At 35.3% G+C, this 16,938-nt stretch overlaps 1 long non-coding RNA gene across 1 annotated transcript; it reads left to right on the plus strand.

Annotated features, from left to right (window-relative positions):
* The first annotated feature begins 769 nt into the window (after positions 1–769).
* LOC112654862 (uncharacterized) lies at positions 770–16,645 on the plus strand. Its single transcript, XR_003133427.3, has 3 exons — positions 770–905; positions 9,918–9,981; positions 16,129–16,645. It is a non-coding gene; the product is annotated as an uncharacterized LOC112654862 (long non-coding RNA).
* Positions 16,646–16,938: the final 293 nt, after the last annotated feature.

Consider the following 16,938-nt stretch of genomic DNA (forward strand, 5'->3'; position numbering starts at 1 on the left):
AAATGTCAATGTCACCAAATTGTAACAATGGTCTATAATTCTGAAAACTAAGGTTGGCATAATCAGCTTATTTTTAAATATTAACTACATATTGAGGTATAAATATATTCCAGGTAAAATGATCCAATGAATAAAACATCATAATTAAGCAATATTAGGAACATGATCCCTTATGATATCTTCCCCTTCTTTCTTGGTTGACATTTAATTGGCGTTTTTAGATCGCAGCCATAAAAGCTTATTAAAAATATAAAGCATTCTCATTGCATTTTTACAGAGTTTTTAAATAAAGGATATTTTGAAGGAGATGGGAACTACATTTTTATATTTAATTTTTAGAGGGTACTCCAAAGTTAAGGGACAAGTTGGAGGGAGGAAGGAGACCACAGTAGACATATATTGGAGAGGTTGGAGAGACTGGCTGAAAAATTACAGTCACCTTGGGTGGCTAAGGTAGACATGCCTAAGCCTATGGGAAAGAACTTAGAAGAATTTTTAGAGAAATGCATTACAGTACACAGTAATTCAGATATCATAGAAAAGTCAATGCCTGAGGTCATCTAAAACAAGAGTATTTGACAATAATGGTACTGCATATAACCCAATTATTGCCCATAAAACCCCTGACTGTGGAAAGAGAAATAGCAAGTGGTGTAGACCACAATGTGCCAACAAGTAATGGCAGACCAAAGATAAGTGTCCCACTGAAATGACTCATCACTTACATTAATGTATAATGGCTTATGTGGGATATCTGATAATAACCCACAGTCTCAGTCAGCTCAGGCTGCCATAACAAAACCCCATAAACTGGATGCCTTAAGCAATAGACATTTATTTTCTCACAGTTTTAGAGGATGGAAGTCAGACATCAGGACGCCAGCGTGCCCCAAGGTCGGCTTCTGGTGAGATGTCTCCTCTGGTTTGCTGATGTTCACTTTCTTGCTATATCCTCACATGGCCTTTCCTCTGTGTGTGTGTGTGTGTGTGTGTGTGTGTGTGAAAACATAGAGATCTCTCTTCCTGTTCTTATAAGGCCACCAATCTCATCACATGGACCTACTCTTAACTCTAAATATCCCTCAAAGGATCTATCTCAAAATACCATCATACTGGGGATTAGAACTTCAACATATGAATTTTAGGAGGACACAAATATTCTGTTCATATACCCGTGTTCACTGAAACTGATGCTTATCGATTAAAATTAAATTAGTGAGATCAACATACTAAAATATTTTTTCCCAGTTTGTATTTCATGCAAGCTGTTTACAACTTTTATTTGGCTACTACTAGTATAAATGTTGCTATCCATATCAGAGTTTTTTGGGTTCCAAATAAAAATCTCTATCTTCAGTAAAAATGTTTAGTTAAATTAAATAGTATTATTTAATTTCTTATTGCTAATGATTTTATTGAGACCATTGTCAGACATTGTAGGATTGCATTAAACTACTACACAGAAGCTAGATTTATGTCATATTTTAAAAATCTGCCTTTGAAAATACATGCATTTCAAGAACATTCCTTAAAGTTCCATAGTGTCTTTAGAGTAGGATTCCAAACTAATTTTAAAAAGACTATGTGTATCTATGACATCCCTAGTTTAATCACACCTGCCCAGTTGGAGCACACAAGTAAAAAACAAAACTGTCTTAAAATTTTAGAGTATTGGTTACTTTAAAACAAAACTTTTTCAACAAAACATTTTTTCAACAAAACAAAACATTTTAAATTATTAAGATTAGTTTCAGTTGTGAATAACAGAAAGTTCAAAATACAATCACTTTAACAAGTCAGAAATTTAATTTCCCTTTATGTGTAAGTCTGGATTTTCACAATTTCAGGATGGTCAAGGCCATCTACAAAGCCCTTCATAGTCGTGAAAGCCAACAAAGTTCCATGAAGACCTCAGACATTCAGACTCCTTAAAACTTTCTCTTTGCTCCTTTCTAAGTGTGGCCTTCATAGTTATAGTCCAAGATACAGCTTCAGTCATTATATCCATCTCCTGTTGGATAGAAAACTTTTCCCTTCTTCCCTTCTAGTGCTTTGGCTGATCTAATAATTAAATTGACATAATACATATTTACAGGAAAAAAGAGAAATTTACTTACATATGTATGAGAGTCCCACAAAGACATGAGACTCCCAGGCACTTAGGCAATTGAGGCTTATACGTTATTCCGAGCTGAAGAAAACTGGGGTAGGGGTCTGTGGCTTCAAAGAGGAGGAAGACAATTCACAGGAAGATAAGAACAAATGCCTGCTACATAAGTGTTTGCCATGCCATGCAGATAAGTCTTTTTGATATAAAAAGTTATCTTTGGGGGCACCTGTGTGGTTCAGTGTTTAAGCATCTGACTCTTGGTTTCAGCTCAGGTCATGATCTTAGAGTGGTGAGATGAAACCCCACCTCCGGCCCTGTGTTTAGTGTGGCATCTGCTTGAGATTCTTTCCCCCTCCTTTTCCCTCCCCCTCTGCTCCTCCCTCTCCTTAAATAATTTATATGTTGGCAAATTAAACTTAAATAAAAGAAAATATGGAAATAGATAAATAAACAAAATCTTTAAAAAAAATTATCTTTGATAATAGATCTATCTCTTCCTGGCATAGACCCCCAATCAAAATTATTTTAGGCAGTTAAGGGGGAGATAAAAAGCAATTCCTGACCCCAAATGTCTGCAGCTTAAAATAATCCACATGTGCCAAAGTGGCATATTTTGGGGCAGCTTACCCAAAAAACCTCACTTTCCAAATTACAGAATTGAAAAAAGAGAAGACAAGAAGGAAAAAGTGTCCTCCAGGTGTTTCTGAGGGGATGCTCCTAGAAGCTACCTCAGCTCACTTCCACTATAACTCCAGTGGCCAGAACCCAGTCATCGAGACTTGCCTAAGTAGTGAGACAGGTTGGAAAGTGTAGTCTTTATTCTTGAAAGCCAAATTTTCTGCTAAGTTTTTTTGAAGATTTTCTTATTTGAGAGAGAGAGAGAGAGAGAGAGAGATAGTGAGAGAGAACACGAGTGGGGAAAAGAAGGAGAAGCATGCTCCCCACTGAGCAAGGAGACCCACGTAGGGCTTGATCCCAGGACCCTGGGATCATGACCTGAGCCAAAGGCAGACACTTAACCAACTGAGCCATCCAGGCACTCCTAAAATTTTTATTTCTTTGGGAGTAAACAAAAGATATTGGAGAACAGCTAGATTAGAATGACTTTTCCCATATTTTCAAGTGAATGTTTTCTCCTTTTGGTAAGACCATCATTTCCTCAGCCTAAACTGCAGTCTTATGCAGAAATAGGAACATGAGATTGCTGAGCTGGACAAAGAAGTAGCACAACTAAAAAAAAAAAAAAAAAAAAAAAAAAAGGAAGAAGAAGGAGAAGGAGAAGAAGAAAGATAAAATTAGTCTGACATCCGTTTTAAACCAAAACAGCTCAATTGGCAATTTTTGCCTGAGGGGAAGTAGGCCAAGAGCCAATACTGAATTTCCTTTCATCTATGGAAAACTTGGCCTTCACTCAGGGCACAGATTTGGCAGCTTATAACAAGTCTTGAAACCACATTCCATTATTCTACCTGCCAGATCTTTCCCACTGGCAATCACTACCCTTCCAGAGCATCGAGGCAAGCATGAAAAGGGGAATTTCAGGTGTGGAAGCTCTGAGGGCTAGAACCTTGGAAGTCACTCACGGATGCATTGTCAAAATTAAGGGTTAAAGAGCACACAACTTCTGCTGAGCAACTAACTTGGTTATTTTTAAATTGAGCGCCAAAGTCTATCACCTTTGGTATAATTATCAGAAATCATTCACCAGCTTCTCTCTCTTCCTGGAATGTACCATAATTTTACCACTGATTTTCAATGCAATTTTGAAGTTTTAGGGAAAACATTCTTTCTTTGATAGAGTATGTACTTTCTAACCATTCAGCTCTAAATCTGGATTAATCCTTTTCATTAGTTTACAGTAGCATTTAATTAAATCTCACCGATGACTTGAACATGATGTCCATATTCAGCAACAAATAACGTGAATATTTACTACCATCTTAGGCAGAAATAAGGTGGAACTGTGTATGCATCTTCCTTTCCCGTTTACCTTCTGCTATGGGAACAAGAGCTAGAGTGGCTGTTTTCCCCCATTACTATCCGGTCATAACATGAGCTAAGCATCAGAACCTGCCATTTGCATTTAAAAATATTAAATTCTCCTTCCTAAGTATATCCAAAGAAAGCCTGCTAGGAAAAAGAAGCTCCATGGATCCAGTAAGGGCAGTCAAACAACATGGGATCTGATGTAAAAGCAAAATGGGTTCTGACCATGATTAAGCAAATAAGTATTTTCTTGAATGACTGAAAATTATATCCATGACAATCTCAAAAATTCATTGGCTATGTGGAAGAGTTTAACCCACCCAAAAACAGAACATATATTGGGATGGAGGGGGAAATCCTCCCCCCACACAGAAAAGACACAATAGAAAAAATATTCAGCATTCCTAAATCAAGTATATAGTTTCATCTGCACTAATAAAACAATTGGGATCAGGAAGGGTGAGATTTGTTAGAAAGATGGTACGATTTGCTGTTTATTGGATATTTTTCTTCACATGAAATATTCTCCTTAAAGTCACACATGTTACCCACAATTTCGTGAATCTGTTGAATTATTTAGTGAGCATTCAAAATAGTTCACCATGACATGCCTCCGTCTTCTGTTTCCTTGTTTTCCTCCCATTGCCATCATATAGATCTTTTTTTTTTGTAAGATTTTGTTTATTTATTTATGAGAGACACACACAGAGAGTCAGAGACACAGGCAGAGGGAGAAGCAGGTGCCCTGCAGGGAACCCGATGCGGGACTCGATCCCAGGTCCCCAGGATCACGACCTGAGCCGAAGGCAGACGCTCAACCACAGAGCCCCCCAGGCATCCCATCACACATACCTTTTTATAATAATTGCAAATATGCATCATTTCTCTCTTTATCTACAAGGTAAGGAGACTCACACTGCCTATGAAATTGAATAAAATATATCTTTCTCTTAATTTTGATTCACCAGGTTTTACATTTTAAGTTATTTGGCTATTTTCTCATAGGTCAGTAGTTTTCATCTCTGTATGACATCAATAGCAGGGTTCGATTTCTTAAAGAATACTGAGCCCATCTTGAAGTTTTATACTTTGGAACTATTTCTATGAGAAACTAACACGAGCTCCTGAATCCTGTTTTGCAGGGACCTGAGGTTTTAATAATAGTGACTGTGTGAAAATATACCAGGTTAATAATACTCTGGGCTTTTCCTGAGGCAATTTAAAATGAGAACATTTATTTTTATTCTTCCTGTTGGGTCCAGAATGGCAGTGGGTAAACAGCTGGAACATTTCATTCTCTCTTGTTCTGACAGTGGGCTGACAGTGGCTACTTATGTCCCAAGCAAACATTTCACTGGACACTAAATGAGCTAACGAAGTCTTGCTCATTAACAGCTTTCAGTCAAGGAGAATCAACCTGATGCGCCTAATGAGCCAAAAGTTGGGTGGGAAAGAAAAGTGTACCTTGGGGGAAAACTCAGCAAACAATAATTTCTAACCAGCACAACCACCCGGAAATAACCAAAGTAAGCAGATTGCCTCCCAGAAATAAAGGAGACAAAGTGAAACCTGTAACTTCCCTAGAAGAAGAAATGCATTTGCAAATAACTCATTGAACTTTTGCTTTTATGGCTTCTTTATTTCATTTTTTAAATTGATAAAGATGATCAAAGAAAATCCTCAGAGGATTCTTGGGGCAATCAAGTAAGATAAAATGGTAAAGTACATTGCAAATATTAAATTCATGTTATCAAGTTAAGAATATGAGGATAGAAACCTTTTTGCCAACACGATGAACACAGTAAGCAGGTGGTATGTTTTAAAATGATTTGGTAGCAAAGAGCCTAATTTGGATGCTTTCCTGAAAGTCTTCCTATTCCTTACTTTTGAAAAATCAACCCCGCCCTTGTGATATTCATTATGACCAACTAGAAATATTCCCACTTGACTATCCCTGTAAGTGTATTTATGTTTCCCTCTGACTTGTATTTAGGTTCCCAGGCCATACAAAAACTTCTCAAAATTGAGAAATATTGACCCCCTTTATCATTTGACTGAACAGCAGGCACAAAATCAATTCACATTCTGTCATTAAAAGCATGCTGCTCAGCAGGCTTCTTTAATCATATATATTTATTCCAAAATCTAAGCACTGTAGCAAAAACATAACTAAGCTATAAATGATGGTCCTCTTCTTCCACCCTGATACACTATCAGCTTCACCTTGCCCAGCCTTGACTCACAGAAAAAGAGAATATGTGTTGTGTGTACAGCAGTAATATGTTTCTCCTTACAAAAAGACATTTCAGTATTAAAAGTGGCTCCTAGCGATGAGAAGACCATTTTGAAACCACGTCATATTATGCCATTCAGATAACTAAAGCTCTCACTCAATGATATTCTAGAACTTTTGGTTATAGAGAACGGGTAGAGAAATAGGACATATGGATTCTGTTCTCTTCCTAACTACCTTTCCTATTATCCATGTGATTTTAACGGCCTATGTATGATGCACAATTGTGTCTAGAGAGCTTTTCATAGAACTGATAAGACTCTGGCCACTTCCGTCCACAGTGACTTTACCCCCACTCCATTCTCATCATCATCATACCACAGCACTTATATCATAACTCATTTGACATTTATTACTTACTAACATAGATTACATTTGTATATTAAATTAACATAGATACATAAAGTAGACTAATAGCCTGATTGTCTAACTAGAATTCTGTTTGTTGAACGAATAATAGATTCAGGGACCTATTGTAGTTATCTTCCCATAGGAGACACTCAGCGAACATTTGTTGGTAAAATTCATGATGCTGATAATATGTTCCAAACAAAAAGAAATATATGAATTCCACCAATCAATAAACTAACATAGTCCAACCATTTTTTACTTAAATTTAAAATAATATAAAAATACTATATATGCATTTCAGCCTCCTTAAAAATTCAGTTACTGGGACACCTGGGTGGCTCAGTGGTTGAGCATCTGCCTTTGGCTCAGGGCGTGATCTCTAGGTTCTGGGATCGAGTCCCACATTGAGCTCCCTGCATGGAGCCCGCTTCTCCCTCTGCCTGTGTTGTGTCTCTGCCTCTCTTTCTGTCTCTCATGAATAAATAAATAAAATCCCGCCCCCCAAAAAGAATTTAGTTACTAGTTTTATTTTCCCCTTAATAATAAAAAAGATAATGAAAAAAAAATAATAGAAAGATAATGTTACTCTATCTACAACTCTTTTAGAAGACCACATAGTTTTGATGGCTCTGCCTTGAGTAAATATTAACCAAAAGAATCTAAATCAAAGACAAAAATACTTCCTGATTATATTGAAATTTATTTCACTTTTGAAATGCAAACTCGCTATTAACTGCTATATAATCTTTCTCCTATACTGTTACTATCAATATTTTTGTGTCTAGGAAGCAAATATTGCTTTATTTCTTTTTCTGCTCCCTCTGTGTCCCCCACAGCCACAGATATAATAGATTAGAAATTAGTTCATTCTGTCAATTGTCCTCAAGCAAAAAAAAAAAAAAAAGTATGAGGAGACAAGCCTTCATGAAAAAGCTTGAAAGGCACCTGATTACTCATCTCTTCACAAAATAACAGTCCTGGCCATGTGTTATCATCATACCTAAAATGTTATCACTATGGATTGATTTAGTGTATCCATTGCCTTGTCCAGGAATCTCCTATTAGGGAAAACAAATTAAGGTATACTTTTATTTCTCCTATTTTCTCAAAGAAGATCAACTTTGCCACCTTCATGTGATTCTTAAAACACATGATTTCACCCTTAACTGTCATGCTGGAGACCTGCACACAATGCCTAAGTTAAAGAGTAAAACATCCAGTTGGCCACCACTGAAATGTCATAAAACCCAACTAACAAAAACAATATGAATTGGAGGTTTTTAAACAAGAGTTAGAATCTACATAGCCACTATTATCTTCAGGGCTCAAATCAAGCCATGAGAAACTTGCTTAACTGGACCCTATTATATTGGCCGCTCTGGAATTACTCCCCAGTAAGGTGTGTGTTTAAAGTAGGCTCTGAGTTTCACCAGGGAAAAAATACCAAAAATAGCCTATCAGGATTGGTATTTCCATTTGCTGAAAAAATTTAGATGTCTAGGTTTATTTCACATAATTCTATTAAATACCAAACCAAACAAAAACACATTATTTTAGAATAAATACTAGGAGAGACTTTGTTTCCCTTGAAAAATGATACACATTTTATTCAAGGACATGGAGAACTATGTAAACAGTCATTTTTTTCTTACTGCTTTAAAACTTCCTAAATAACCAAAGCCAAATTCTCAGGGCAGCAATAACACCTGTATGAAACCTCATGTATTGAATAAAAATGCATTTCATTTTTCTTCTATGTCATCCTGATAATCCATTCTGCTTTATATTTTCTGTAGTGTTTTTCACTGAATGTACCTTCAGTTGCCTCATATTTTCTGTAGAATGAGGTATTACACATCTTTTAAAAAAACAAAATAGAATTATTTGTTTCTTGATAGAAATTATGTGGCCAATTTTTGGTTTGTTTTTTCATATTTTCTCATAAGGATCCAGTATGTAAAGAAATCAGGAAGCAAAGAAGTGGTGGATGCAGGAAAGGCACCTGGTGAATATAACTTCCAGTATGGTCTTCAATGATACCTCTTACCTCCTGGTATTTATGTCCTCATGTGACATCCTCCACTGAGTGTCAGTGGGACCTACTACCAATTGAATATGGCAAAGATGGCAGGATATCATGCCTGTGATTAAGTTACATAAGATAGTGACTTCTGCCTTCCCAGCAGGCTGTCTCTCTCTTATTGGTTACTTATAAGTTGCCGTCTTGGAGAGGAACTGAGGGTGGTCTCCCGCTAACAGCCATCAGGAATGCAAGCCCTCAGCTTCACTATCCTCCAGAAACTGAATCTTGTCAATAACTATAAAAGTAAAGTTGGCAGCAATTCCTTCCTCAGTCAGTTCTTCAGATGAGACCTCTCTATTGGACAATGTTTTTTTGTTTTGTTTTGTTTTGTTTTCCCTCTGAATCAGAATGGAATTCTAAGCTATTATTTTACCCATTTTTATGTAATTAATAGTGAGATTATTTCTTCTTTGTTTTAAACCATGTGTTAGACTATGCAGTTTAGTAGGATTGCCATTTTAAAAACCATGTTTGTAAATAGTTATTTTCCAGATATCAGTAGGACCTTTGAACACATGGGTAAAAAGGAGATAAAGCCATTATGTAGTGACCAGAGAACTGAAGGACAAAAAGTAAATAAATATGAAATGGATTGATGGCATGCTTTTTTTTCCTCTACTTTTACAGACTTTCTGTAAAGCAAATGAGAGTTTTTTTTTTTTGAATGAAGATACTATCCTATATAAATAATTATATTTCCTTGGTGATTAATAAGGTCTTTGAGCCCTAATTCCATCATTAGAAATTATTTCTTTTTTACAATCCAACATAACTGAAGTGTGCATCATATTAAATTCCTAGGAAGTTACTTATTTTATTATTCAATATCGTTCATCATATATAACACTGCCAAAAAATGTTTCTGTGTTCTTTTTTCCCCAGGAGCAGCCAAGATTTATTAAACTCTATTCATTGCAGTCAGCTCACTGTGTATCACAGAAATCCTACTTTCTAACTAGTTCATACTATTTTACTGCTTCTCTCTGACTTCTTCACTCTCTTTACAACAGACCTCAGATTGCAATGCAGTTAAAATTAATGACTTAGTCAAACATTGAGAAGTTTGACTCTGTGTTCTTTGCTCTCCTTTTCAGCCTCTGTGGGAGATTTGATAACTTCTGTGCTCTAGAAACTTCTAATTAAGCATGAAGAAGGCTGGTAAGTCACTGTACTGTAGCAACAGTGATCCAATGTTTTTTTTCTGCCTAATGATCCTAAAACACATTCAATATATGTTCTTCATCTGAAATCTTAGCATTGGTCCAGGCATATTCATTGGTATTTGGATTGAATTTGCACAAATTCTCTTTGCTCCATTTCATAGTTTACTTCAATTCCTTTCTTTTTATATAGATCAGTGAAACCCTAGAAGATTTACTGTGAGTAAATACTCTAGATGTGGGATTTGTTGGATTTTAATGCCAGGCAACTGCTAGTCATATAATCAGAATTATCTACACTGAAGTAGAAACAAGTTTACAAATTATCTTTCTTTATATAGTTTCAAACCTCATACTCATTTATACCTATATTTCTAGTTTGATAGCAGTTTCTGCTACTTTAATTTATATCCTGCTACTTTCATAAAAATGTTTAATTTACTGGAATGCTCTTTGCAACCAAATAATAATAAAATAGAAATATACACATTGGACAGATCATGAGGTTACTAAACCCTCATAGAGTCCTGGGTTACTTATCCAGCCTCAGTCCTCCAGTTATTTGCTATCACAGCCCTTGCAAGTTCTTTCTTGTCACTTTTAAATACTGATAATTAAATTATGGGGAAATGAGAAAAGAGAAGACAATTACTTAGGTAAATGTCAGTTCCATGAAGAAGGTCCTGAGGCAGCTGATTCCATTGGAGAGGATTCATTGAATCAAGCTTTCTCAAAACGGTGGTCTCAGCACCTAGAAAAGAAACCAATTAAACAGAACACAATGTGGTATATGTGGTTTGAGAGATGTCACTACAGACCTCACAAACACAAACACCACACACTACCACTAAGGCATTAGTGATACATGTTGCCTGGGACTCAGATTTAATGGAAGTGCATTAAGTGACAATAAAAAAAACTTTCATAGGATCACATCTTGAATCTCCAAGGTTAGTAGTGGAAGGTGAGTCACAACATGGGAATTAAGATTTTATTTTTCCAAATAGACACTTTGTGACTCATCTGTTCCTACTCTTTCCACTGAAAAGATTAAAATGCTTTAGGAAATAATTAGATTTCATAACTGTGACTTGATGGTTAAAATATTTAGGAAGTAATCAGATTTTATAACTGTGACTCCGTCATGGCCTAAGAAATCAAGAGGCTCTAAGAGATAAAGAAAATATACAAATTATGTTTTGCATCACCTCAAGGCTTATGTCTTCCCTAATCTTTAAGCCCCAATGAGAGAGCTTAAATTAAAGCATTAAGATAGAGCATTAAAAAAATCAGTGAGTGGGGTAAGTTTTATACTTATCATTGTTTGTACCCTGACTATATGTCCAAAGGCAGGAAAATATACCTGTCAGGAAAAAAAGGGAAAAAAAGTGACATCAACACACATGTTAAGTTAGATACAGAAGGTCAGAATAGAGAGTAGGGGTGGAAAATAAAATGTAGTGCCATCAGTGGTTGCAATGCACGTATGTTCTCTAACCTTTCTATCAAAAAAAAAGCACCCTAGATTTTTGAGAAATAAAAATAATCAATAAGAAAAAAGTTCCTTCCAAATAATTTTATGTAAAATATTCATGGCAAGGAAGGAGAAAAAAACCAAATCTTACCCACAGCTTTATTTATTGGCCTACAATTGCTTCCATTATTCCTATTTTTCTTCCAATTAATCAACATAAAACTGAAGTAAATTGACAATTACTGCACAAATTTGACTTACCTTAAAACAATGTAGGCTAACAAATAACTATACCAAACTTTCCTCTTACATAACTCTCCCGAATAACTATACCAAACAATATTTTGTATTGCTCAAAGAAGTTTTTGAGTGATTTCATCATGTTGACCTTTGAGATCCACAAAATTCAATTAAGCAATGAAAAAGTCCACTATCATGTTATCATAAGAAAGTCAGTGACTTAAATAATCAAAAGAGGTCTAGCTTTACCTTTCTTTTTGATTAACGGTTGCACAGAAATAAAGACATTTTTCTTCAAGATTTTTCAGTCAGTACGAGCTACAAAGCTTTCCTTCATTTTTATAACTATAATAAAAAGTATGTTTGTAATCTATCTAGTTAAAATATCAGACAGCAGGTCCTCCTCAAAATGGATAGATGTGAGAAACCTCAGAATTTTTTAATTAGATTCAATAAAAAAGAATCACAAACACAAATTATTAATTCAATTTAATACCAGTTAGAATGTGGGCAGGAGGTTGGCATGAAAGGAAGGTAATATAAATTGTTCACCCAAATACTAAAGCAATCAGAGCCATTTTGATAATGAATACGCCACTACCATTTTGAGGCAAGACCATGGACCTGCATGCTAGTATCACCCCTTTTGGTCTTGAATAATGTTAAGAAGAGGCAGTGTGGTATTGTGATGAGGAGCATAAGGTCTGTGGCCGCAGGGTCTAGTTTTGAACTCTGGCTCAATTAGCTGTGTTATCTTGGATAATTTAATTGATCTCTTTGCTCCTCAGTTTTCTTATTTGTACAATGAGGGTAATAGCAGTACCTTATAAAGCTGTCAAAGAAGTCAACATTTATAAAGAACAACTCCTACTTTAATAGATATAGTGATTATTTCCATTAACTTGCTCTTTCTTTTAGTGTGTGTGTATTGCATACATACATTGCTCCCAAAAACATGTACCCCCTCTGCACAAAGAAACATAATTAAAACTCCTTGAATTGTATAAATACAATATTTATAGCTCATCGTTGATATGATTTTTCTTTGTAGAAATAATATTAGCGTAGTGGAAAATACCTAATTGTTGACTTACCATATGAATAAATACAGTATTACTTACTTTTGAGTTAATTTTGCAGGGAACCCTACCTCCAACACACACACACCACACACACACACACACACACACACATTCCATCTTTGAGACCACCTATGTAAAGGGAGCAAGAAGGCTTCTGAATTATAATTGGTTCAGCTTTATTTTTTTATTTTTTTTTATAAATTTATTCTGTATTGGTGTTCAGTTTGCCAACATATAGAATAACACCCAGTGCTCATCCCGTCAAGCGCCCACCTCAGTGCCCGTCACCCATTCACCCCCACCCCCGCCCACCTCCCCTTCTACCACCCCTAGTTCATTTCCCAGAGTTAGGAGTCTCTCATGTTCTGTCTCCCTTTCTGATATTTCCCACTCATTTTTTCTCCTTTCCCCTTTATTTCCTTTCACTATTTTTTATATTTCCCAAATGAATGAGACCATAAAATGTTTGTCCTTCTCTGATTGACTTATTTCACTCAGCATAATACCCTCCAGTTCCATGGAACTGGTTCAGCTTTAATACTACAATGACTTCATTCAATATTTGACAGTTTTGCTCTGAATACTACATATAAGAGCTACGATTCTGGAATTTTAAATTCATAAAATTTTCATTTCATTTTTCAAAAAAATGTTAGATTGACATTTGAAAGTTGTAGAAGCTGTAAGTTTGAGGGAATTCTGTCTAAATATATATGTGACTGCACTATTAAATTTCTTTTGCATATTCCAATTAATTTGTCATATCAAGTGTTTACATATTCCAAATTCTTTAGAGAGACAACTTCAGCAAATTACTGGATGTCAAACACTCCTGTTTTATCCAGTAGACTTGAAATAAAATCTTCCTTATTCTTTTTTTCAAGAAAAGTTGCTATTTTAGAAGCTTAGGACAAATCACTAACAAATAATAAATATAAAGTATCTCTGAAATGTTTATATGAGTCAATAAAAAATATGATTCCATTTAAAATAAATCAATTGACTGACATCTTTTGAAGAATACAGATACAGCTTAAAACTAGGAATACATACAGGTAAATTCCTTTCTATTCTGATTTCTTCCTGAATTTGAAACAGACTGAAAAATCTATTAACACTTTTTTTTTAAGAGTGCCCAGCAGCATCTTAATTTTTAAGTAATGGTTGCCTAAAAAGTGCAAACATATAAACAGTTTAAATGCTAAAGATGGGAACTGCAATTTCTCCCTACCAGTGCAAGTCTTTTCACCAGATTCCTTTCTAAACCCTAACAAAATGCCATCTTTATAAATCTCTCAAACATATGCTGTACTAAAAAACAGATGCCTTGATACTAAAAATACATTTAGAAACAGAAATTTCTGAGTCTTAAGGATGATACAGTAGAACATCTCAGTCACAAAAATGACTTGTACCTTGAAAAAAAAGGAAATCAACCATTTTTGTTAAAATATAGAATCCCATCTTATTTTATGTGGTGAATTTAAATCACTTAAATCAATAGAGACTCAGTTGCTATTGATGACCTGCTAATTTAGAGTAGAATAATTAGGCCTTTGAACTATTCATCAAGGGGAAAAGCAAAAAATTTTTTTAAAAATGTTTCGACTCTGTAGGACTCATATTCAGACTTTTATTAGTAACAAAATCACCAGAGAAAATAGTTCAAAATATAGAAGCTACGTGGTTGCAAACCTACGATTGCAGCCCATTTCACTGTATTTTTTCAACAGTTTCATAGATTTTCAGAAATCCACTTTGTATGATTGGGCTTTGCTCAAAAAAAATGGAAAAAGACCCTTGTAATTCTCAACTTAAATGTATTTTTACAGTCCCTATAATTCATTCTATAAAACTGTGAGAATGTCGGTTTCAATTCTTTTCAGGATGTGTTGAAATAATCTTCTCCCTCCCTTCAAATCTTAAATGAAATGTCATTGCATTATAAGGCATTTTCTTCTTTCTGATTCTCCCTGTGTCTTCTATCTTTCCTTCCTTATTTTAACTGTGTGTGACTTACTTGGGTGGGAGGGAGTGGGGGAGAGAACATTCTCTGTTGAGGACTGTTTTCTACCCAGTACGCCACTGCCCACTCGTGGTTCAGAGTCTAACAATTGGAGGCTCTCACCATCTGGAAGGCAAAAGACACCATTTTACCCTCCACCAAGAGACAAGGAATATTCCTGCTGAGTTATCACAGTGATTTCTCCTCACCAGGAGAAAACATGGTTTTGTATTTAGCCAAATTTTTTATGCTTTTTGTCCAATCATTTAAAAGTACTTGGATTCTTTTATTACATGACTTACTCTTTACTGCTTTCCATTTTTCTTCCTTCTTTCCTCCCTCTCCTCATCCCTCTTTGTCAGCATAATTCTATTTAGTGAAAGAGGACTTGTGAACTCTGGGTAATTAAAATCATAATTAGTTATAAATTGCTTGTAAGTAATTTCAAATTCTTCCTCACAAAAATTTCAATTGGCATATTCAATCTAGACGTTACGTTGGACAAAGTCCGAGAATGCAGTGCCCTGGGTAAAATTTTAAAACAATGAGTCACCTCTCTATAAGAAACTCATATTTGTGTTCTGATTATTTCCATAAAAGTAACCAGAAGATCAAAGGGCAAAAATACACCCCATTTTACCAAAGAGAAACTCATACAAAGCCTCTTATAGGGTGTGATTTTTAATAACACTCCCTTTTGTTCTCAAAGTGAGTTGATTTTATGTAAAAAATTGTGTGATCACTCTGATTAGCAACTCTTAAATCTTACTGCTTAAATCCCTTAAGAGCAAACAGTGCTTTTCCTTTTTTACCCTCTGAGCATTAATGAGAAGTAGCAAAAATACTAAGACAAAGAGAAAAGCAAATTAGCAAACTGTCACCAGCCATGGTCATTTAATTTGTGTTTCACTGTTCTATATTTAAGTGTTCATTTCCAAAATATTTCTCTAGACTAGGATAAAGGACCCTGGAATTGACACTTTTAACAATATATAACATAAATCATCACCCTATGATAAGCAATGTAAACTTTCATCTATATAAATCAGTGCTCTCTAATGAGCAATACAGATTTTCATCTGCACACCCTTATTTTTGGTAGGCATGTTTGAGAAGTTGCGTGTGAGAGGGATAGGCAAGAGCTACCACAATGACTTTATAGGTTGTTATGTGTCTGTACATTGCACTGACCTTTCTAAATTCAGTTGACTTGGCATTTACGTGAGAGAGCAGGACCATCTCTCACTCAGTACTGTCACTTGCTCCCAGAAATTGAGTGTCCCCAAATAACTAAGAGTTTAGAGCCTCATTTGAAAAATAGAATCTAAATATTTTGTTTCTTAGGGACACAGACCAGTTGTGATGTTCTCAACACCATCACCATTTCTCTACTAATGAGAAGACCACACTTCATAAACTCTGATGTGTTTACTGAGAAGCCACTCTTACAGGAACCAGAAACCCACAATTTTTAACAGCAGCTTATCTCGTCTCTGCTGCAGAGTGGTATATGTGATCTCAACCTGCACTTCTGAAGGTTTGAACCCTTTCTGGCTTGAGAGGGACTTGGTGGCACCTATTGTTAGAGCCCATGGTTCTGGCTATTCCCTTCGGATCATTAAGTTCCCATGCATCACCTCTTTCCCACTCAGGCCTCTGGGTTTTCATGGACTCTCTTGTACAGCAAATCCTTCTTTTATTTGCTGGAAATTTCTGAAGTCCCTTCACATTCCCTGTAAAGAGCTAGGATTGGGCTGCCTCAGGTTCATCTGTTTAGGCCACCAAATCAAATACCATCCTTCCCTTCAGTGAATATAATATATATATATATATATATATATATATATATATATATATATATTTTTTTTTTTTTTTAACTGCAGAGAGGAACTAAACCATCAATTAGTAAATCTGGCATTTTACCATGCAGATTTTTGTTAGCATGAATGTGGAACAAATGGCATTTGCTATTATAAACAGATTTAATAGAAAACAGAAGAAGAAAATGCAAATCAGAGGCCTAAATACTGTAAGTTCACAATCCAAATCCACATGAAGACTTTGCTCTTTGAAACAATCAGTTAGAATATAAAGATGGAATATGAGTTCAAAATAGCTTGGAAGTACATTAACTCTTCATTATCTTTCAGTTAC

This window comes from Canis lupus, chromosome 15, assembly GCF_003254725.2.
Source record: "Canis lupus dingo isolate Sandy chromosome 15, ASM325472v2, whole genome shotgun sequence".
NCBI lineage: Eukaryota > Metazoa > Chordata > Mammalia > Carnivora > Canidae > Canis > Canis lupus.